The sequence below is a fragment of the Megalops cyprinoides genome, chromosome 7 (assembly GCF_013368585.1).
Source record: "Megalops cyprinoides isolate fMegCyp1 chromosome 7, fMegCyp1.pri, whole genome shotgun sequence".
NCBI classification, from domain to species: Eukaryota; Metazoa; Chordata; class Actinopteri; order Elopiformes; family Megalopidae; genus Megalops; species Megalops cyprinoides.
Window position 1 is genome coordinate 17,670,438 of NC_050589.1, and position 16,215 is coordinate 17,686,652.

A 16,215-nucleotide genomic window follows, 5' to 3' on the forward strand; every position below is an offset into this window, starting at 1 on the left:
TGAGGTACTGTGGGCTTCTCCAGCCAAAGAAGTGCCTTTGACAGCACCCTTCTGGCACCCAACGCAACCCTTAAACGCCGGCCATCTGCTAGGGACAGTCGATACGCTTAAAAGACCACACGGCTGACAGCGGGGCGAGCAGAGGAGAGGTGCCCACTGAGCCTTTGATAAGAGGTCATCAGGGCTTTTTTTTTTAAAAAAAAAAAAGGTATCAACAAAATGACAGGGCGGGAGCAGTGGCTGAGAACATGTGCTAGTGCTTGCTTTGGGGCAGGTCTGAGCACCCATCTGGCCCTGTGTGCCTGAACACATGCCAACATGCAGACACACACAAGCACCGGAGCACACTCACACATTTCACACAGACATGCATATGCACGCACTGACATACACACTCACACATACACAGGAATGCACACAGAAAAGCATATATAGACACAAACAGACCTGTCTGTGCACATGCACACATAGGATGTCATTAAATGCACACTGCATATCAAGAGCAGCTACTAGGGGAGTCTGACTAATTTACCATGGGGAACAGCATTCTCTATAATTCCCAAAACAATGTGTCATTTCCAACAGTCTGTACAAAGGTTTGGATTTTAGTTCCTTGCCATTAGGCATGAAAGAATGTGCGAACACGCCTCACTTGCCATTTTGCATAATCCTTTAATGAATAAACATTTCGCGAACGTCCCCAAACTGCCCAGAAGATTCTTTATTCAGGAGGCCATAAATATTCATTTGTACTCTCAGTGCTCGTGTATACTTCCAGGCATTATTGTACTTATGAACCAAAATTAGGGAGAACACAAACTTGGCTCATTGTGTTTTCTTATATACTGAACGAATAGTGCTCAGACATGCACCGGGAAACTGACAGCAGACACACAGCCAGAGTCAGCCAGAAAGACTCAGAAAGGTTTCTTCAGGGTCTGGATTTTCCATCTGAATTGACTCCATCAAACTGCCGTTCATCTGGGCCTCCCTCAAATGGAAGCCTGGGGGGAGCCTCCAGAAAACACGCCGTGCTCTGGATTCAGAAGACACGCTTCTGAAACCGCTGCTAAAGCAGATCACAGCAAGAAGAAGTGGGCCGTTTGTAGAGGCACATCACTTTAGGCACGTCGCCCTCCCCGCGCTTCGAGCAAAACATCGAGAAATCCACATCAAGAGGAGCGACGCAAACAAGGGGAGCGGAGACCCGCCCAAGCAGAGCCAGAGCATCCCAGAGCCACGAGCGTGGCGCTCTCCCCGATGGCCGTATGCGTGCTCACGCCTGCAAACCGCAACATGCTTGGAATGCTCCAGCGAAACGGGTCTGAAGACAAACCAGTGACAAATGAGTGAGAAGGAGAGGCTGTGTGGGGACAGGTTTGATGGTAATTAGCAGGTCGGTAACACAGCAGCCATCAGGGGTGGCACATGAGGGACACTGCCACCAGGGAGCATGGAGAGCCAACATCCATGGAAGCTCCTCCCCCTGCTGTAATTACAGTGCTAACACTTCTCCTCCTCCGCCTTTAATTACAGTCCCATAGTCCTCCTCCAGCCTTGCCGGTCATGCCTCCTCCTTATGTTTTGTTGGTACTCATCTGGATAAAGTTATCAGAACCCAGAACTATCTGTCACCCGCATGCCACCAAGATATCCCGGTGTGGCATGATCCATATTGGTGTCTACGCTCATTCCATCACTGCTGCAGTCTAACTGTTATTCAAGGTTAAAGCGAAAAAGGAGCAGGCAGGTGCTAGAAATAAATCATTGGAGTTTCAAATTATTAAGGGTGTTTGAAGGCCTCCTATATTAGATTTACTTCATCAACTAGAAAGCACATTAAAAGCTTGCTGTCAGTATCAGAATTACCTCATCTGTGACTCGCAATTCATCTGTAGTCATGAGACAGACAGAGCAGCGTTGCTCTGCGGAGATGAATTTCAGAGTACCTGAACGCCTTCACTCCTCTGCAGAAAATACAAACAATGGAGGCATTTCCCGTAAATAATTAGGCACCTATCCCAAACAATAGCTTTTAGTTTTATGCCAAAAATAATGACACTTAAAGAACAGTATGACCTTTAAGAGTGTTTCAGTGGCTTTATGGTCAGAGGGGCCCTTCTAACACTGGAGGGTTGTGAGCACCACCCCAAGCTGAGATACAATAGAACTGTAAACATGTTACCCACCGCCTCCATGCTTGCCACTCAGCATTACAGAGGTGGATTTGGAGAATGGAATGCCACCTGTCCATGGGGCTTACTGGTTCATCGAGCTGCTTCACGCCACAGAAATCAGGATAAGCTCCAAGCCTATGAGTTATCCCACTCGGACACAGCATCCATAGTGTAATCCTTCCCAAAAAAGATACATTATTTCCACAGAAGGCATCCTTTATATGCGTACAAAAGCTGCATGGTCTTATTTTTTTTTTTGGGATATCCTGAACTTACAGGGGTGAGGTGTTAAGCTTGGTAAGTGCTGTCCAGAGTACCATCACAGAGCAGTTATTAAACTGTCAGACAACATTCTTTGCTTTTTTGACATTTACATCTATCATTCACTATATTTATTTCTCCTGGAGGAAACCCAACTCATCGCGTAGGGCCGCCCCTAGAAGATGATGCAGATTTAGGAAAATTAAGACCCTCAGGAGTATCGCTCTGGCATTCTTTTTTTGAAGGACAGCCACTGAGTGCCAGCTGACAAGACTGGCGTCTCCCTTGTGTTAAGAGATGTAAATAATTTGCAGCTCCCTAATTTGACTGTCACATGGCTGCTGTCAACTATGCAAGTGTTGACAGCTCCTTCTCAGCAGTTAACATATTTTCTCTTTTTTCCCAAGTCATAAGTATCACTTTTCCAACATATCTGTTTAATCTTGCTCATCGTGTCATAAAATATATATAACAGAGTACGTTTCAAAGCCAAGATGTGCCTGCCAACATACTGACTGAACTAACTTCTCCCAACAGCACAGAAATGACTCAACCTGGACCAAAATATAAATAGAGGGAGTTTTGTACACAGCAAGGTAATTTCACTTAAATGGCACTCTTCTGCATCTTAGAAGATACCGATCATAGTATAATGGAAATTAGAGATACTCAATACGGCCCAGGCAGCTGGACTGAGCACAAATGCATTCTCTGGAACTGACATGTACCGGGCAGTTTTAGTGCTATGCTAGACGTATCCAATTTTAAGATATGAAGTCAACTCTGAGTAACACTATAACTGGTGACCGCCTTTCAGTTTAATCTCTCTCATCTGTGCCCTCTTTTTCAGAATTAGAAGTGAGAGGGGAGGTAGAAGACTGGCGTTCCCATGCAGACAAAAGCAAAAGGAGATCCAGAGACCTGAGGTGAACAGGAGCTTTTAGCTTTGGGAGCAGGGTGGGGCAAGAGGGTGAGTCTGAGGAAAACTTGGAACCCCTAACAGCGCTCACATGCAGGCTCATTCTTCTGGTCTCTCCTTCTCTCTCCATTTCTTCCCTTTCCCTCTCTCCCTCTCACGTTCCTTCTTCCCAGCCACTGTTCCCCTCTCCGTCTCTCAGACTGACATTTGCTGGGTCATTCAAAATACAAAGCATATTTCTCTGACCCACCAGAATTTCCAAACCTAAGAAATCTGCACGTTTCATAAGGCTCTGACAAACATCCACATAAAGCTCAATTAAAACAAGCTACTATAGGTGGAGTTGTTCAGTAGATCAGACAAAGATCCTACCTTCACAGCTTGTTCCGTAAACAGCAAGTTAATCTGAGTCATGAAAGAATGCAGGGGAGGGAGGAAGAACGGTAGAGTAAGAGAGAGAGAGAGAAAGACAGAGACAGAGACAGAGAAAGAGAGAGGCAATGGTAGGACTTTTTTTGTTTGCAGCATGTTTGATGCAGTACATCAGTTTGATATACCGGTAACTTTTCAAACGGAGCTTGGATCAGCTGTTTGAGGTGTCCAGTGTCATTGCCAGCATGATGCATTGTATTATCTGAATTTCCTATGCCCTCAGCGCTTTCAGGGCATGTGCATTTATTACACATTACAACTGTGGCTTTACTGAAAACCCAGCCTTCTCAGACAGCCTGAAACTATGCACTCTGGATATTGATGCTAGATATTTAGCTGCTTCCAGCAGCTTTTAAAACTCATTTGCACAATACAATTTAGATGCTCTTGTCTTCACACTAACCAGGTTGCCCAGGGAGCATTTTTTTGAGTGTAAATCAATAGCAAGAGAAATTGCCTCATAACAGATGACTTTTTCCAGCCCCCTTTGCTGCTCGAATAGATTTTCTTCACATTGAATCACGAGAGCTGATACCAGGAAGAACAAATGTAGCTTAAAGGGCAATGGAAAAAAAAGAGGCAAAATGCCGATAAAGTCAAGCATTGGCCCTCTCCGTGGCCGCACAAAGCGTCATCTGGGATTACTGAAGTCAGTGGAATTCTAGGTCCACACTGAATAGTGGATGTCTGTTACTGTCAGCAAGCACATTGGTAACATCTGAAACGAATAACCTTGAATGAACTCTTCACACACTCTGTGTTTAACACCGGGAAAACTTATGCCCTGCTGCCTTATTCTATTTTCAATGAATGGTACTATTTAATGTTTCACAGTTTCTATTTTTTTTTCTTTTGCTTCAGTTATTAAGGTCTCTGCTGGAAACAACAAGAATGTTTCCCTGCATTTACGCTGAAATATGTTGTTGCCATGGCAGATAATCTGGTAAAAGGTGGGAGAGAAAAGAGGTGGATGGAGAAGAAAGACCAAAGCCACGAGAAATAGTCTTGCCAAGTCTCTAATTACCACAAAGCTACTGGAATGTCTAGCTCTTTAAAATGCTAGGTGCAGAAGTTTCATTGAAGTTTCATATTCCACGAGATGCCCTAAAACTCTGGATATATTGTGGGTGAGAGTAAATTGAAGCCAATCATTGTGCAAAAATGCACAGTTGGTGGCACACACAACTAGTGATTTGCTAACCATTCATTGCCATTTTACAGCTGCTATGCTTCTGCTGTAATACTTACTGAGTAGACAGTTTGTGCTATGTGTGCCTTTCCCTGTCCTAGTTTAGACTTCGGCTGCCTTTACATTATCTGGTGTGAACACTACTCCACCCGTGCGTTATAGATTACTTCATGGGTGATCTAATGGTCCTATGCTACTCCAGCTAAAGTAAAGAATCCCCCACACCCAGCCTCCTTTGACATAAGGCTATTTTTCAGCATTATGATAAGAAAGCCCAAAAGGCACAAACACCCCATATTTTCTGATTTCCTAAAATTTGGTGTTTCACTGAAGGGGGAGCCAATGTACAGATTTAACATAAACAATTGATTGTATGCCAATTGTTCTTCAGAGCATCCATTCCCAAAGACTGGGTTGCGTCCCACAGGTGGGTCGCAGGAGATTTTATTTGGGTCGCCAAATAAATGCAGAATTTCTTCCATGGCCCACCTATCACATTACCCCTTTCGGGCGTACGTTCACACCGGTGTGATTAGCTGTTTAGTGTGTACGCTAAAACCGCTACTGAATGTCCGTATTGTTCTGATAATTGTACTTATAACATTGAACCTAGTATGAAAGGCTAGCGTACATTCTGTTTGTTTTACTGATGAGAGGAAAAACGAGAGCCTGTTAACTCCGCCTAAATGCACTTATTTTGTCTCATTTATAAAGTATTTAAAATGTACATATTGTTTCACTGATGAGAGGAAGTAAAAACAATGAGATAGCCTGTTAACTCCACCTAAATGCATTTATTTGGTCTCATTCATAAAGTATTTAACATGTATACACGTGCATAAAATGAAGTTGTGATTTATCAAACATGTATCTCTTCGAAATGGCTGGTTTACCTATTCAAGATAATATAAGGTGATGTGGAAACGGCAGTATAAATGGTCAGGAACGTTCATTTATGTACAAATTCTCTCTTCTCACGATTTATAGATAAGGCCTATTGTGAATTGGGTTGTGATGGTTTGTCATTTTAAAAAACTGGGTCCCCAGAAAAAAAGTTTGGGAAACACTGCTTTAGAGGTAATTGCAGATATTGAGCTATAGTTGGGCATACATCTCCTCATTTTTTCAAGTCCAAAGACACTATTGGCAAAATCAAATCACAGCACACATTATAGATATCTATAATATATGTATATCTATAAATATATTTGTCACGTCTAGAACAATATCACAGGATCAGAGTATCTGATTCCTTTGCAAAAGGACAATTATATCTTCTTATCTTTGTTAAAGATAAGAAGCAAAAAAATCCAAAGACAAAAAGAAGCCTCACTTTTCCCTAAACTCAAACAAGTGCCCCAAAGACAGTTTTTGTATTGACAGCTGTGATGGGTTTTAGCAGGATTTTTGCAGTGCGTGTTTCAGTGCAGAGGTTATTGATGAGGCCTGATGATGATGGCCCATATTTGTAAGAGGATGACTCATTCTCCTGTGACATACAGTGTAATTGCCTTCTATCGATTCAGTGTGCCTTGCATTTTTGCACTCCCATTTAACACTAGTCTGCCAAAAAACCAAGGTTGGAATCAAATCAAAACTTTAGGCCACCTGCTAATCACCAATTACAAATTCTGGCATTAAGAGTGGTGTGTTTTTACCTTATAAAACACAGCTGGTCCCATCCCAAACTGAACCTGCAAATTAGCTGGCAGACTTTTCATTTAACCTGGCTGTAAGTCCAGTTTGACACATCTGCACCCCGACTGGTCTGAGTGCTGAAAAAGGCGGACAGAGGAGAGCAAAAACAAGCAAGCAGTATGTAGTCACTTGGTAGAAAAAGGATACATGACCTTATCTGTTAAACAGACGCTGTGCCATTGAGCTTCTGGGAAGTGCATCACTCTGACAGAAAACAATGGAATTAGACTGAGCATTGATCAACTGGCTGTGTATTGAGGGGGGATAACGTGAATGTCCGACTAAACCTCAGGCAAAGTGCCTGCTTGTTAAACAGAGACGAAATACACTGGGAAAGGGCAGGGTCTCCCGAGCTGCTCCTGCTCCATCAGCATCCGCACAGCAGCCCCCCGGCGACTCTCCCGGCGCGATCGATAGCAAAGTCGATACCGCCCCTTCGGATGTGAGGGAGAGCAGTCTGCTGCTGGACAGATCAGACAAGGTGCTCATTATTCCGAGTGATATTTGCTTTGGAATGAGGCGTCTGCCCACGTGCGCTGTCCCCTTCTCGCGCGGGCAGTGTAAATATCAGGTGAGGCTCCACACTGAGGCTGTCAGTGCCTCATGCAAAATGAAAGGTCTTCGGGCCCATTACGAGCGTCTGCCGGCTGCGCTCCTGGGTTATTTTGTAAAAACGCTCGATGATTTCGACGCCGCCTCCTGACACTGATGAGGCTCAGCTTTGTCAGCGTTAGGCCTTCACTCTGATTTATTGCTCAAACTGAAACCTTTTACAGAGGGACCCATTCCTGGGCCTGGGCGCCATGGAGGATATTTCCACTCCCTAAACCGCATCCAACTAAACCGCAGGAGAGCCTCCAAATTTGTGTTCTCGCTTTCATAATTGATCAAATTATTTACTCGTTTTGACATTTCTCAAACATTTCAGTAAGGCAAATTCGGTTGGAACACACATACATTATGCCAGCTAATTTATTTGAGGTCAGGAGAGGTATTACCAGTAAATGTATCCAGCTAATTAAGCAATTAAACAAATGAATCCACTAGGGAATTGGCAGGAATGAAAAAAATGCAGACAGACACTGTAAGGACTAAATGTGCCCTCCCTGATTCTGCTGGGAATTATTTTTCTGTTTGGACTTTCCCAATGTCTGAGGCTCTGGGAACTGACTAAATGAACACTCAAAAAGAGAATTTAGCATGTAGGACTCATTCCTAAGACCTGCTTCATCTGTTTCAGTTAAGACATGCCAAAGACAAGCCACAGAAAGGCATCTCACCATTGGCTTTTCTGTTGAGGTTTTCATTTCACAGAGGCTGTTGTGATGTCTCCATACTGAGGGGCCTCTCCCTATTGACGGACAGCACCTCTCACAAAACCTGAACTGGACAATAGTGATAAAACCATCTACTGGCCTTCCATGGATAAAGCAATCAGTGCCAGTGCTTATTTGTCACTTTGTGTCTCATGACCCAAGTCACTTTTTACTTCAACTATAATAATGTCAAAATTCAAAAATATTCATTACATTACATGCATTTAGCAGACGCTCTTATCCACAGTGACTTCCAGCACAATATTCAAGATTCACTTTGATTCTTGTTTAAAAGTGGTGCAGATTACCTTCCATACACAGCTCACCATGAGTAATGCACTGATTAAGTTGCTAATCTGATGTGTTTATGGTACTTTTAAGATGCTTGAGCACAACACAGCCACATGTCATCTGCTGTGTGTGGGCAACAGGTGTGGTTGGGCCAACAGTCAATCATATTGGGAATCATGATATTTGAAGCTAAATATGATTTTCACATCAACAGTATTTGCATTCATACCCATGACTAAATGTACACAAAAAACTGAAAAAAGAACTGACAGAAATTACATAAAAATGTATGGACTGGATAATTTTTTTGAAAATGTAACTTGTTACTTAAATTATACTAGCATTACAAGCATTAATGTAGTTTTAATAATTAATGAATTTTTCTTCTAGACAACAAGATTTAGACAGGTACACACACACAAGGCCTAAGCATACATTAATCCCACTTAATTGAAGTGTTTGCCTACCTTTATTGTCACTACCAGCAATACATGACTGGAATTTAGAGGGTAGGGGAGACTTCTCGTTTACGATGAGTAGCTCAGCAACATCCACCGGAATGAGCAAAAGAGCTTGTTAGCAAGAAGGACAACCTGCAGTCCACATTTGGCTTCAAATCAGACGGCGAAGGAAACCGGTAACCAGTTAGACCAAAGTTTACCTCTTAAGCTGGGAAGAAATTTTCACACAGAGGTAGCGTGACTAGTTTGCAGTATCATTTGCATGCAAAGCATCCTTTTGCTAAGCCTTATGGCACGCTTCTGGGAAATCAAGGGCTGGCTTCCACAACAGCAAATACCACTACTTTGGCACGTATGCAAACAACTTTCACATCCCTGTCCTCACCTGTCACATTGAAAGATTTAAGCACATCAACACAAAAATCCCCTACAACCTTAATCGCTCTGCAAACTGCATCAAAAAACATTAAGGGCAGCTGTTCAGACTGCACTCTACCTTGTCACACACCCCACCACTTACTGTGTTTCTCAGTCATACTGCCTCCATAATGAGATGGAATGGCATGAAAACAAATATTTCAAATAGTGTCCTTTGACCAAATAAGGGTAGAACACAGTATCAGTTTTTCTTGAGAAAACTGCATCCCTTAAATCTTTTCATGAAACGTCTGCAGTGGAATTTTCCCACAAGCACACACAGCTGATCTGAAATTCAGCCTTAACACTGTCCAGTGTTTAACCCCCTTTAGTCTCACACTTCTACATTGATCTAGACACATTCAGCTATCAATAATATGAGTGTTTTCTTAATGTCAGACCAACCTTGTCCTGACAGCACCAAAAACCTGGCAACTAGCTTTCTCGCATCTCAATGCACTAGCTAACTTATGACAGCTAGCCATCAACAAATGCAACTATCTTGGCAAGTAAAGAACCAGCTACATGTAGGAAGAGGTTTTTTAAACAGAGAAACCCTCTCTTGACGGCAACCATACAAGATGCAATTCTCAGCCCCTTTGTTGCCATATAGGCATTGTGTTTATAATGTTTCATTGCTTACATAATCTCTACAATGTGCTGACTGATAGTACGAATCACACCTGACAATATCAAATCTAATTTATTTGCTACCAACACAGTATCTTCAGAACCTCTTACCCTCTGACCCAGATGAAATATCGCCATGTTGTGCAAGCGCTCTACAATACTTAAGTCTTTTCAGCCTCGTCCAAAGTGAAAAGACACTTCATTGAGTGCTGATTTTGATGACATACTTCAACAGCTTTCACATAAGTGAACAAGTGCTGGAGGGTGCATGGGTAAAAAATGCACTATTTCGGGCCACGCGTAATGATCGGTGATATGTCACTCATCACAGCCAGGCTTCGCAACATGGGATGCACTCACACTTACGTTCTGTTTGATCAGAGGCATCAGCTTAGAGCAGGTGCTGCACAGATCCACAAATGTTCATGGATGCGTCAAACTAAACATCTGTGTACCCTGTGATCCCACTCAGATGGTATAAATATCAGTGGATCTGCGCCACATCTGCTTGGAACCAGTGATCATTTCAATGGACATACATTCTGACAGAGGTTTTGTGCAAGAAAACTAAAATGCCAAAAACGTAGAGATTTGCTTCACGCTTTTACCTTATTGAGTAAAACATGAAGTAATACACAGCATTCATTATACCTGTTTCTCCTATTAATTGCCAAAAAATTGTGTAGGAACTTGTCAAAATAAACAAGAAAAAAATATTCTTTAGTTTTATTAGAGTTCAAATCTTTCCAGAGAATATTTTAACTTGAGGGCAAATACCAGAACAACAAACATGTATGCAGAAACTGGGATAAATCAACAATCCATATCCTTTCTGTTCAAAAAGAGAACCATTTAATTGTCAGGAAACGGGCTGTTTGTTGCAGGTGTGACTTATATTGTATCCATTGCAAGCACAGTGCTGAACTGCCTGATTAAAATGACCACACAGAAATGTTTAAGGTCTCAAGTATTCAGTTTGGTAAAGGGCCTTATTCGCATATGGGCTGTTAGTGGCAAGGCAACAAAACTTGCCTTGCTTCTCTGATGACAGACCTCACCAGAGGGTGCTTGTTTATTTCTGCCATGGGGACATACCATTGGGACGAGTACTCAGCATGGCTGAGGATGTCAGTACTTGTTAGCATGGAAGAAAATGACTGGACTTTTTGTGATCTCACCATAAACCACCTCTCATTAAATGGGTCATATTCATATTTTGGTCATATTTTGTTTTGCATTCCAATTGGTGACAAAAATAATGCTACCACCCACTGGTCAAGACTGTACAGCCATCACTGTGATTTCTGTGCGTTACAATACTCTGTGATGTTATAATGGCAGGAACGTTTTCATATTTGCCTCACCTAGCATTTGGTCTGTTCCTATTCAGTCATCACTATCCCCCTTTAGGTTAAAATAAAACAAATGTTAATTTATGCAGGTATTCTCTAAATGAGGAAAAAGGTCAGTTTTACAAGCCTTAATATGAACTTCCAGTGAGGGCCACAGGGAGACTATGCTGACCGATTAGCTCAACTGCAACCACAGGGAGCTGCAGCTATTCTTAGCCTGTTGAGTGATGACCAGTGTAATGTGCTAACTGAGCTGCAAACTAGGCTAACCCAAAGATGACTTTCCTACCCTCTGGAGACAAACAAGAGTTCTGAATCTGTCAACCCATGCACTAACGTATGACAGCACAGTGATAAAGATACCAAGCTGTAAATGATAAACATCACTTGGCAAAATGTGTACATAATGACAATATCACACTAACAACTCGAAAGTAACGACAATTTCTTGCTTGCTGAAGAAAGATATCCTTTTACCCTTCATGCAAATGTATACTGTGGAAGTTAATGTTGAATTTGAACCTTTACTCCAGCTAATTCTATCAGCCTAACCAAACCCAGCTAAATGCTTTAAGCTGAAACCATTTGTCTTCCTAACATCTACCAGCCAAAACGTTTGCAGCTACCAGACTTTAATACGTGCAGTGAATAATTCATATTTCACACTAAATTATTTATTAACCTTGGTTATATTTGGATTGTTTGGCAAAGGCAGCGACAAGGCAAATGATTCATGACCAGCAGTATCAGCTTTCTGAAAAGCCTTTTTCTACACTGAAATGGAAATTAAAAGTGAACTTGCAACATAAAACGTTTACAGAACACCTCCTTCACAGAACCAACTAAGGGTTAACGCAAGGAAATTAATTAAAACTTCTACTATTGTTAATGGGTGGGGCTATCTTAATGCTCAGCAACTCCACTATTCTTGTTATGGGACATGCTAACAAATGATATCTTTACACAATTGGTTTAAATTTTATGAGGCCCATTTGTATTCTTCATAAGCAACCCCGAGAAGACAAGTAATTACCAACCTCTGCCTTCCTGTGTGTTCCCCACACATAGCCCTCGTGAGCCCCACTGAGGTTACCTCCCCTGGAAGGGGGCGGAGCTGGGTCAGAAATTGGCAGAAAAATCCCACCAAATCCATGGAACGGGGTCGTGTTTCAGCCACATAACTGTTAATAAGTCCCTGTTACGAGATTTCAAAATTGTACGTTAAGTGATCAATGAAAAAGTAACTATTGTGCTTCAGCTGTACACAGTACCGGTCAAAAGTGTGGACACACCTGATTAAGAAAATGGGAAACATGCATTCTGATCATACATTTTGATCTAAAGACTTATGCTTAAATGCCTGAAATGTCGAAAATAGTGAAAATAAAGAAAAATCCCTCTATGAGTAGGTGTGTCTAAACTTTTGACTGGTACTATATGTATATGTAACTATTATGCTATGTATATAGCAAATTATAGCAAATTATTGAATTGCAATATCATGAATATGCTATAATTTCTAGAAATCTAACAGTAAATATTCTGTCAAATATTCTACAGTGGAGGATATGGACTAGCGTGAGTGTGAAGGGAAGCTCGGTCAAGTGTCCATCATTGCTCCTCCGCAGAACTGCGGTGACACTCACACACACTGACGTCCACTACTCAGGGTGGACAGTTTTTTTCCTCCCAGGGAGCAATTACTTCCAGTAAATGTCAAAGTGGCACAGAGGGCCGAGGATGCTGATAAGTTCACATTCCTCCCCCTACACGATAAGAGAGAAACACCACTTCAAAGAGATCTCGTTTCAAAATTGACATTTTCACCATTTTTTTTGTAAGAGCAGCTATATTTTGTGGTGTTTCACCATGCTTTCGCAGGAAGGAAAAATTTATTTATATATAATCCTTCTGCACTGTGACTGAGCAGTGATGTTGTTTCTCTGTAAATACCACATGGACCCTGCCCCCGCCACTTCCATTCAATTTTATTAAAGTTGTTTTCCTCCAACAAAACAAAATATAATTCATGTCTAACAATGGCCTTCTCTGACAATAGACCTGACGGTTTAATTTATTGAAGAAAGCAAGGCTCACTCCTAGGGGCTGTGTTTTGCATTATAACTCACCGGCAGTAATTATTTCACTTATCATTTAATGACAGCTCTAGGCTTTTCAGCTATTTACACAATCGAGAAGACAAGCAATGCATATATTAAGATGGGATTCAACCACAAATTCATTTAAACATCATTACTGGCTTGAGAAAGGGGACAAAAGGAAAAGATGATTTTTTTCGTCTTCAGTTTTTCTTACAACTGGCTACATTTAAACCTTGTCAGCAGTCAATGTAATTAAATACAGCCTAGTTTTTTATGTCAAAAATTGAAATGAGCAAAATTATTATTGCACATCATGTGGAATATTTTTCATTTTTTGAAAGGTTGACATAAGTGATTTATTTTGTTTTTTACAAACAAAATGCCAAAACCTTTATTGTCCATTTGTAAATGTCCTTTTGAGCAATAACATTTGCAAATGCATGGCCTTCACTCAAATCAAAATACACCATGCGTTTATTATGAATATTTTGCAGAAGTGATGCTGTTTGGAAACACTCATCTCAATGGTAGCTGTAATGATCAACTACTTTGTACCTCTCACAAACAATCCCAAACAAATTGGGAAAAAGAAGGGAAAATACCCACTTATCTCCAAGGAAAGACATGTTCCAGGAAAGGCTTGCTACCAACCGAATTTCTGCGGTGTTGTTACGAGTTGTTTTTGTTGTTCTTAAAAGTGGCATCAAAAAGAAGAGTACTTGTTTACAGTTCTCGCTACACATGAAAAGAGGCAGAGTTTGGGTAGAACTTCGCGTCATTAATGTTTTATCATTCCTCTCCTGCCTGTCTGCTCTGAGTGAACTTGATCAAACACATCCACAGGAGCCAAAACACACTTTTGCGGTCCGCCTGCCACACACCACCCTCCGCAAAAAAAACCCCGCCTTTATTCCACCCCTCCCCGAGCGATGAGTCGCACGGGCTTGTGAAACGGCTTCGAGCCTGCCCCCACCAAACCTACCGCCCCCATCACCCGCTCATAAACAGACAGTGACTAAGGTGTGAAACGCGACTGTGGGAAACCGCAGGAAGAGACTGACGTCTGCCACAAGCAGCGGCTGTACCAGCGTGAACCCTGCACACACCAGGCAAAGGGAGCAGGAAGAAAACAGCGGGTGACAGGAAACAGGTGTTAACGTTCAGGGTGGCAGAGGGTGTACATGTGTCCATGGGTATGTGAAATCCAGTTTTACTCATTGCAAGAGTTATCATTGAAATATTCAGTAAATTGATAAATAGGACAGTGATGCCCTGGGGCACCACCACTACTGAAATTCACAGGTTTTCAGTTACCTACTACCAGTCTACCCAAACTGGTTATTCACCAAACTTGGCCCTTTACCCTTTTTAAATAAACTTTTCGCCCAACATTTATTGACCACATCACAATATCAATACATGTGTTTCAGATCAATAGAAAATTATTGTTGCTTTGCTTTATTTAATCGATTCCTTGATTACACAATCTCCATGGCTAATAAATATAAATGCCAAATGCCTACAGAAATAATAAAAATTACGATATGTATTTGCTTAGTCCTTTTTTTCCAACGACCATTTAAGTTGGCTTGGAATTATCGATTTAAATTCCCGCTGCACAAACCCCCTTTCGTTTGCAGTGCATTTGTTCATTTTCATAGACGCACTACAACACCAAGTATGTCTATTAAAAACATACCGGATTAACCAGATATTGAAGTTAAGAGTCTAGTTAGTTGCCAAAATGCTCGGTAGCCAACTGGTTACCACACTGCAAGTTATGCTAAGTATATTATCCATTATCTCCCTTGGTAGCTAATAAACCATAACTGCTTTCTACCTAGCTATTTTTTTGCTGACTTACCTCACAATGATGCAGTTAACGTTAGCTAGCTAACGTTTTTTTATCTTAATGTCGATTTCATCTTCAGCTTGTCACATTTTTCAATCAAACTTTATAAAAATGAGCACTCTTAGCCAGCGAATTCCCATTATTATCTTTCCTAATGCTAACCGGTGACATAAACTCTAAAATACCAAAAAGGAGACTCAGCTGAAATCTAATATGCAGTACATAGCAGTTAAAAACAGAAACGTGAGCCCGCGAAAAATAGGATTCTACCATTCCGAAATGGGGGAGGTTCACTCCAGCATATTTCATGAAAATGGATTTTCACATTAGTCGATATCAGAGGGTATCACTGGAAAACTAAAAAAGTAAGATAATATGTTAATGATAGTACTGTAGATATGCTACTAAAGGTAATGGGAACAATATACTCCTTGTTTTATAGGACAACATGAAAATAATAATTGTGTTGGTACACAACACTATAATAATAATAATAATGATAATAATAATAATGCGCATGTTAGTTATGGACAAGACCACTTTTGTTCCCAAGACACCGTATCACCATGGCACTTTTGAGGAAAGTGCTGGATAGGTCATGGGATTTATGGATTAAACATTGACATCTCAAACAATACGTTGCATAAGAATTTAAACTCATCCTTTTTGCCTTTAAAAATATAGAACCACTGCAGTGTCATGATAAAATCAAGATAAATAAAGCCATGCTATTTCATACACTTTAGAAAAAAGTATGCTAATTACTGGCGTATCATGGCTGGTAGTATTTTCATGGCTAAGCTTGATCCCTACTGTAGTAGGTGAATGTCATTTGTTTGCTGCTGTTAGCTATCCCATTGCTCTTTTTTTCTGGGCAAATCATAGTCGATCTATTGTCGGCTGCCAGTAGCTGTCAAACACCAGACCACTGTAGGCCTGCTATTGTAGGCCTCAAGGATTTCCATAACAGTACTTTTGTTTTCAACAGTTATGTATACCTTCTTCAAATACAGGCCATGTATTCTATTTTATATTGAGCATTTTATATCTCTTTTTTATGTTAGTGTAAGATGTTATTCATATATTTTATTTTTGATACTATGGATACTCCCTAGAAC